Source organism: Myotis brandtii, unplaced genomic scaffold (genome assembly GCF_000412655.1).
Source record: "Myotis brandtii unplaced genomic scaffold, ASM41265v1 scaffold393, whole genome shotgun sequence".
In the NCBI taxonomy this organism is placed as follows: Eukaryota; Metazoa; Chordata; class Mammalia; order Chiroptera; family Vespertilionidae; genus Myotis; species Myotis brandtii.
The window spans coordinates 254,476-263,873 of record NW_005365070.1 but is presented as its reverse complement, the minus strand read 5'-3'; the positions used below and the strand labels follow the sequence as shown (position 1 = coordinate 263,873).

The 9,398-nt window shown below is 38.1% G+C and overlaps 1 long non-coding RNA gene across 1 annotated transcript in view; it reads right to left on the bottom strand.

Moving 5' to 3' along the window:
• Positions 1 to 5,393: 5,393 nt before the first annotated feature.
• Positions 5,394 to 9,398, bottom strand: part of LOC106727236 — a 14,967-nt gene continuing 10,962 nt past the window's right edge. The window contains exon 3 of the long non-coding RNA XR_001363404.1: positions 5,394 to 5,564. This is a non-coding gene — a long non-coding RNA (uncharacterized LOC106727236). The remainder of the gene's footprint in view (positions 5,565 to 9,398) is intronic.

The window sequence follows — 9,398 nt, the reverse complement described above, 5'->3', positions numbered from 1 at the left end:
TTTCACTTAGTCAGCCTTCCTGTAGTTCTGGATGATGTCCATTTTGTCTTTTCATTGTATTTTTGAAGTTGTTGTGTGAGGCAGCAATTTCCAGTGTTTACCTATGCCGCCATCTTGGTTTCTCCTGGTATTGTTGTTTTTAAATCCATGTTATCACTTTATATTAGCAGTGTATCCTATCTAATAAAAGACAAAAAGGGTAATTGACCATACCTCTGCTACACTTCCCATTGGCTAATCAGGGCGATATGCAAATTAACCACCAACAAAGATGGCGGTTAATTTGCATACGTAGGCTCCAAGTGGTGGAGCGAAGCCAAACATACCCGAAGCCGCTGAGCAGCGAGGCCTCACCCCCCCCGGGATCAGCGGAGCGGGGAGGCCTCATGCCCCCAGGATCAGCGGAGCCGCAAGGCCTCACGGCCCCGGATCAGTGGAGCCGCGAGGCCTCACCACCCCCGGGATCAGTAGAGCCAGGAGGCCTCATGGTCCCGGCACCAAGTGGAGCCACGAGGCCTCACGGCCTGGCACCAATCTGAGCCTCGAGGCCTCACACCCCCGGGATCAGCAGAGCCTCCAGGCCTTACCACCCCCGGGGTCAGTGGAGCCGGGAAGCCTGATGGCTGCGGGGGGGCTCTGGCCGGAGCCTAGCCAGAGCGAAGGCCTGGGTCCTGGGTGCCAAAGGAAAACTGGTGCCAGCAGCCAGGGGAAGGGAAGGCCTATTGCACGAATCTCTTCGTGCAACAGGCATCTAGTAGGTATATATTTAGAAGAGCATAAATGGAGTTAAAGCTAAGACAAATGTCATAGCCTTGTTTCATTGTTGGGATTGTGTCACCATACTTATGTGCTCTATTTCTACCTTAGTATTTGTGACCTTCTTGAGTCCTGGTGATAAATGTTTGCTGAATGTTCATGGAACCATTCATCTTCTTACTTTGATTTTTAAGGACATGAGCAGTGTCTTATACAACTTTGACTCCCACAAAGTACCCAGCACAGTGCCTCACACTGAGTAGAATAATAGATTTATCAATGTAAGAAACATCCAAACTTGTAGAGAATTTTTATAAGAATTAATGTGAGTCAAACTGACAACAATTGCCAGGAAGCAAGATATCTAATGATCTGTAGAAAGACAGTTTTGCAATTGCTTTTATGCATCTGAAATTAAGGAGGAAAGTTAAGGAAGATTAAATGAAGATGGGGGAAGGCCAGGTGGGGATTGGATTACAGGCTAGTTAATAAGATTATGGGCTCCTTAGAGGGTAGTTAGGACTTCCAAGAGGTCTGAAAAAGAGGATTACCCTGTCATTTCAAATATATGTTAATGGAGATGCACAATGGACAATGTTCTTGTCTTATCTTTTTGATTTGCCTCTTAAATGACATTTGGCTAAGACAAGAACAATGGACAGGGCTTGCTTAATATAAAAAGAAACCTTTTACTAAAAGTTATACACCAGCAGCATGACCACTCACCACCTGCTCAGTTAGGAATTTTTGATCGGATCACACTGTGAGGTTACTGTCACCGGACTTTTCAGTTTTATTACAGAACCCTTTTTTGTCCACCAATTCATAGAGTGTTTATTAGAGCTAGAAAGAGCCTTAGGAGATTGAAACTCATGGAGGGAAAGTGATGAGCCTAGGTTACATAGGAAGTTGATATACTAGTTTAGGAGCAGGTTTTCAAACTGAGACCTTCATACTTCTAAGTCAGCTGCAGTCACATTTGAATGAATAAACTAAGATATCCTGAATTTTGGACATCCTATATGGGTTGATAGTCTTATTTCAGCAATTCCTCTAATTTCTGATTTACTGCTGCAAATCACACTTTGGTATAATGGTCACAATCCAAGCCCCTGTGCCAGTCATTTCTTAGCATGTTACTACATATGTACTTTTCTTGATGTATAGGCAAAAGATAGTTGACGCTCTATTATAACCTCCCCAGTCAGTCTCAAATACTTAACAATATAAACAAAATTATTCATAAAAATACACACTTTGCCCAGACTGTGTGACTCAGTGGTTGAGCATCGACCTATGAACCAGGAAGTCACAGTTCAATTCCTGATCCAGGCACATGCCTGGGTTGCAGGCTTGATCCCCAGTAGGGGGCGTGCAGGAGGCAGCCAATGAATGATTCTTCCTCATCATTGATGTTTCTATCTCTCCCTCTCACTTCGACTCTGAAATAAATTTAAAAAGTATAAAAAATACACACTTAACAGATCAACCAAAGGACTTGTATACATGCATATACTAGTAAGCATAACCAATGGACACAGACAATAGGGAGATCAGGGCCTGTGCTTGGGGGGCGGGGGTGGGAGCGGGTTGGGAGAGGTCAATGGGGGAAAAGGGAGACATATGTAATTCTTTCAACAATAAAGAATTTTTAAAAATACACACTTAATTTCATTTCATTTAAACAATAATCTTAGCAGATATTAATGACATATTTGTTTGGATCAATATAAGCAGATCTAAATGTAAACAAACAATGCAGTTAGTTTACTTCAGCCCATATGGAATAGTAAGTAAATATCATCCAATTGGCAGTAACACCCAAACTATGAGATTGTGTTCAACCACAATGTTAGTTTCAATGATATGATTATACTGTAATTATGTTAGGCAAACATCCATCTAGAAGAATAAAATTTTAATATTTAATGAAATGTTACTCCAAAGCCCAAATTAGCTAATTGTTTGGGGTCATTTTCCAATTCATGAAAAGTTTATTTTTTTAGATACAATAAAAATTAATTTTAATCATATATTTAACTTCAATTCTGATATCACCCCAGGTTGTGACTTTGAATTGGATTCTCCCCCTGCTTTTTTTAATTCCCTACCTAGTTCAACCTCATATTTTTCTTTTACCTGATCATATCTCACTGACTCCAAGAAAACTTCAAAGAGTGCATGAAAATATCTCACAAAGTCCAGTCCAAGCAAGAGCCCTCGATGTGCAATACCAGAGTACAGGAAGCAAATTCTTTAATTAAAGCCCATGTATAATGTAAACAAATTTCACTGTCTTCTATGTAATAGATATTGGATCCAGGGAATTCATCTTTTAAAAGTATGTTTTTATTGATTTTAGAGAGAGAAGAAGGGAGAAGGAGAGAGAGATAGAAACATCAATGAGAAACATCAGTATTTATCAGCTGCCTCCTGCACGCCCCCCACTGGGGACCGAGCCCACAATCTGGACATATGCCCTGATCAGGAATCAAACCAGGGACCTCCTGGTGCATAGGTGGAAGTTCAACCACTTAGCCACGCTGGCCGGGCCAGGGAATCCATCTTTTGAAGAAAACCATGGGACAAAACGTTCCTTTTATTAAAATTTAAAAATGAACTTACAGATATTCATATACTGCTCTTAATGACATGGAAGGGTTTCATAATAGACATTCATATGAAAAAATCATGGTATAAAACAGTATGTACAATGTAATTATATGTTTAGATCTAGATTTGGTAGATATATCTTAAATGTAGTACCCTTGATATGGTGTGATAAAAATGTCACTTTACTTCTGTGGTTTTTCTCCCCCAAAAATAAAAGCATCAGGTAAATCCCACTAAGGGACATTCTACAAATACCTGACCAGTACTCCTTAAAACTCTTAATGTCATCAAAAACAAAGAAAGTCACGAACTGTCACAGCTAAAAGGACCATAAGGTCTATTCAGCCATAAAGGATGAAATAGTGCCATTTGCAACAACATGGATGGACCTTGAGAACATTATGCTAACTGAAATGTCAGTCAGAAAAAGCTAAGAAGTATATGATTTCACTCATATGTGGGATATAAAACTGAAACTCGTGAACACAAATAGCAGTGTGGTGATTGCTAGAGGGAAGGGGTGAAGAGAGAAGGCTGTCCTAATATAAGGTGACAGAAGATTTGACTTTGGTGCAGTATACAGATCTTGTAACATAGAAACCCACACCTGAAACCTATATGTTCATGTTGACCAATGTCACCCCAATCAACTTAATGTATTTTTAAAAAATAAATGTAATGTGGTAACTAAATATAATGGATGGGATCTTGGAACAGAAAAAGGACATTAGGCAACCGGGCTACTGTAGCTCAGTGATTGAGCACTGACCCATAAACCAAGAGCTCCCTGGTTTGATTCCTGGTCAGGGCACATGCTCGAGTTGTGGGCTCAATCCCCAGTGGGGGGTGTGCAGGAGGCAGCCAATTGAGGTCTCTCTCATTGATGTTTTTATCTCTCTATACCTCTCCCTTCCTCTCTTTCTAAAAAAAAATCGATAAAAATTTTTTTAAAAGAAAAAGAACATTAGGCAAAAACTAAGAAAATTTGAATAAAATTTTCACTCTATTAATAATAATGAATCAATATTGATTCATTAATTATAACAAGTGTAGCATATTGATGTAAGATGTTAACAATAGGGAAATGGGTATGTGTTATAAGGAAACTGTACAATCTTCACAGTTTTTCTGTAATTTAAATGTATTTTAAATAAAAGTTTATTTAAAATATATCTAACTGTGGTTACTTCTGGGTAGTAGAATTTTAAGTGAACTTTGTGTTCTTTCTTTTGAAGTACATAGTTTTCTACAATTAACATGTATTGCTTTAGTAATAAGAAAAAAATAAAATTTGTAAAAGTACATGAATTTCCATTTTATTCACCAAAATAGCATGAAAGAGATTAACCAAAAAACATATATTCATGTATGCATAGCCCATGGAAACAGACAATAATGTGGTGAAGGCCTGGGTGGGAGTGAGGGCTAGTTATACGGTAGCAAAGGGATGGGAAATGGGGGACAGCTGTAATAGTGTCAACAATAAGAAATTAAAATTATATGTATAGATCAGATTTACTTACTGTGCACAGACAAGGTTTCTTTTTTATGTGGATCTGCAAGCCCTAAGTATCCACAGTCCTGTTTGGAAACTTTTACCTTAACCTTAGATGAATCTAAAATCCTGTTCATAGTACAGTCTTTCCTGATCACTCTGAAGTATGCTGAACTTTCCAGGCTATTTGAAAACATTTGGAATCCCCACTTTAACTTGTTGATACCTTTTCCTATGTCAGATGCATTCCCAATTGATGTAATTAATTTTTAGTTAATTAATTAGGGTTAGATAGAGGGAAGAGTAGGGTAAGAGGTGACTTATAATCGACCTATAAATTATGAATAGTGGAACCAAGTTCACACCAAAAAGATCTTTTCCCAATCTTAACATGAAATGCTTATATTTTCTGACACACAAATATGTGCCAAAAAAGATATACTTTTCAAACTAAATTCTCTTTATTTGCATATTTTTAATTTTAGTTTGCAAATTAACATAATAGATAGAGAGGGAGAAAATAAAGGGCTTCTTTCCAATAAGGTACCTGGCACACTGTACGAGATGAGTACAAGTTTCCTTCCTTTTGTTATTAGATCCATGGCTCTTGCATCTTTTACACCACTTACTTGCCCTTGGATGTTCATCTTAAATGTTCAAAAATTCATTCCCATCCTACCTCATGGTTTATAGAGCAAGGCTGGAGGGGCAAGGATGAAAAAGGGATGAACCTCATTTTAACCCATTAATTTTTTTTAGTGCCTCCTAGGTGCTGGGGATACAGGCCTGGCACAGAGCAATGTTCAATAAATATTTGTTGAGTTAATGAACAAGGTTCCTGCCAATGGGGACTTTACACATTAGTGGAGGAGACAAACAAACACACAATTAAAATACAGTGTGGAAGTACAGTGTTGTATGGGATCACAGAGGTGGGACACCTAACCTTTTCTGAAGCACCCAGGAAGGCATTTTGAAAGAGAAGACATCTAAGCTAAACCCCAGGGGATAAAGAGGAGTTAAGTGGGAGAGGTGGTGAGTATAGGATTGGAGGAGTTGGAAAAGTGAAGAGTACAGAAGCAAAACTTCTCATGGTATATGTAAGGAATAATTTAGATATATGGGGTGTTCTGTAGAGCAGTGGTTCTCAACCTTCCTAATGCCGCGACCCTTTAATACAGTTCCTCATGTTGTGGTGACTTCCAATCTCATTGTTACAAATTGAACATAAATAAAGCATAGTGATTAATCACAAAAACAATATGTAATTATATGCTTTCCGATGGTCTTAGGCGACCCCTGTGAAAGGGTCGTTCGACCCCCAAAGGGGTCGCGACCCACAGGTTGAGAACTGCTGCTGTAGAGGATTTATAAATGAAAAAAGTTTTAAAGTCAGTTTTGAACCAAATTAAGGAGATCTTCAAATGTCCAATTGAAGAATGTGTGTTTCATGGAAGCATGAAGCCATTATCACTTATTTTTCAGTAGGACACTGACTGACATGTACAAAGTAGTTTTTCAGAACAATATTCCAGGAGTCTTGGGTTGACCTGGAAGAGACAGTGCTAGAGGTGGAGAGAAGAATAATGAGGCTCTTGCAGTGTGAGGTGATGAGAACCTTAACTAAGATAGTGAAAATCAGAAGAGGTGAAGGCAAATGGATGCAGGAAATGTTCAAGAAGTTGAATCATTAGGACTTCATGGCCTGATCAGTGTAAGGGAGAAATGGAGATGAGCCATAAAATACTCATTAAGTACATGTGCTTCATCAGTTGATTTGACTTGCCATGGTTCTCAAACGTGATCTTGCATCAGAATCCCCTGGTGAGCTTATTACCACATAGATTGCTGCGCCCACCCATTGAGTTTCTGATTCAGTAAGTCTGCCTTGGGATCTGAGACTTTCCATTTCTAACAAGTAATGCTACTGCTATGGTGATAACACTTTGAGAACCACTGGGCTATCTTATCATATCTTTTTCAGCAAACTGGCCATTATGATCATGTTAGTCTTTTCAACAAATTGTACTGGAACAACTCATTCACCACAGGCAGAAGAATGAAATTAGACTTTTGACACACACTATATAAAAATTTACTCAAAATGGGTCAAAGACCTAATTGGAAGAGATAAAACTATAAAACTCTTAGAGGAAAACATAGGTTAAATCTTCATGACCTTGGATTTGGCAGAGCATTCTGGTATGATACCAGAAGTACAAGCAACCAAAGAAAATATAGATAAATTGAACTTAATCAAAATAAAAAACTTTTGCACTTCAAAAGAAACTATCAAAAGAGTAGATAATTTTGTTCATTAGATTCCACATTTCAGGGAAATCATATGATGCTTGTCTTTCTCTGATTGGCTCATTTCACTTGGCATAATGCTCTCCAGGTCCATCCATCCTGTCACAAAGGGTAAATTCTTTTTATGGCTGAGTAGTATTCCATTGTGTAAATGTACCATGGCTTTTTTATCCATTCATTTACTTATGGACACTTGGGTTGTTTCCAAACCTTGGTGAATAAGAAAATAGAGACAGTCTCATAAATAGAAATAAAGCTGAATGCTGTATAGGTTGGGGGGCTGTGTTGTGGGGGTAGAGGGATTGAACAAAAAAGAGAAAAAAAAGAAAAATAACTCATGGACATGGAAAACAGTGTGGTGATTTCCAGGGGGAGGAGGGGCAAGGGAAGGGGGAGGAGGGGATAGGGGGGATGAATGGTGATGGAAGGAGGCTTCACTTGGGGTGGTGAACACACAACACAGTGTGTAGATGATGTATTGTGAAATTCTGCAACTGAAACCTGTATAATTTTGTTAACCCGTGTCACCCAAATAAAGTCAATAAAAAGGAAAAATAAAGAAAGTAGAAAGATAACTTATAGAATAAGGTATCATATTTGCAAATCATATGTCTGTGAAGAAACTTGTATCTGGAATATATAAGGAACTACTAACAACTCAATAATAAAAAGACCAATAATGCAATTTGAAAATGAAAAAAAGTATCTCAATAAACATTTCTACAAAGAAGATATACAAATGACTGATAAGCACATGGAAAGATGCTCAACATCATTAGCCACCAGGGAAATACAAATCAAAATGACAAGATACCATATCATGCCTACTAGGATGGCTGGAATAAAAATGTCAGACAGTGCCCTAGCCGGTTTGGCTCACTGGATAGAGCGTCGGCCTGGGGACTGAAGGGTCCCAGGTTCGATTCCGGTCAAGGGCATGTACCTTGGTTGCAGGCACATCCCCAGTAGGGGGTGTGCAGGAGGCAGCTGATTGATGCTTCTCTCTCATCGATGTTTCTAACTCTCTATCCCTCTCCCTTCCTCTCTGTAAAAAATCAATAAAATATATTTTTTTAAAAATGTCAGACAGTGACAAATGTTGGAGGGGATGAGGAGAAACTAGAACACTTATGCACTGCTCATGAGAATGTAAAATAGCACAGACACTTGGAAAAGAGTCTAGTAGTTTTTAAATAGTTACATCTAGAGTGATCATATGACACAACAATTCTACTCCAATATATACTCAAGAGAAATGAAAATGAAAATATATGTCCACACAAAAACATGAACACAAATGTTTATAGCAGCATTATTTATAATACCAAAAAGGTGGAAATGTGGAAATAATCCAAATGTCCATTAATTTATGAATGGATAAACAAAATGTAGTATATCAACACAAGAATATTATTTGGCCATGAAAAGGAAAGAAGTACTGATATAAATGTTACCACATGGATGAGCCTTGAAAAGATTATGTTAAGTGAAAAAAGCCAGTCACAAAAGATCACTTATTATATGAGTCTATTTATATGAAATGCCCAGAATAGGCAAATCTATAGAGACATAAAGCAGATTAGTGATTGCCTAGGGATGGGGAAAATAGGGGGATAGTAGGGCAGCAGCTAAAGGGTTTCTTTTTGAGGTGATAAAAATGTTCTAAATTCAACTATGGTGATAGCTGTACAACTCTGTGAATATCTATATATCTATATCTCTACCTATATCTATATCTATATATATCTACATTTATCTCTACCTATCTCTATCTCTATCTCTATCTATATCTATATATATATATCTATGTTGTTTGTGGAATACTGTGCAGTAACCAAAAATGTAAATGACTGCCAAACACAACCCCATGGCTGTGAAATGTAACCCCAATGTAAAGTGAAAGCAGGCAAAACAAATGAGAACATACCATATGATGTTATTTACAGAAAGTACACCAAAAGGTTGTGGGTTCAATTCCTGGTTGGGGCATATACCTAGGTTTTGAGTTCAGTCCCTGGTCAGGGTGAGTACAGGAAGCAACTGATTGATGTTTTCCTCTCACATCAATGTTTCTCTCTCCCTCTCTCTTTTTCCCTTCCTCTCTCTAAAATCAATAAACATTACCCTCAGGTAAGGATTTAAAAAAATGTGAGAGGAATGTACAGAGATTTCTCATATACCCCTTGCCCCAACACATGCACAAACCCCCATTATCAACATTCCC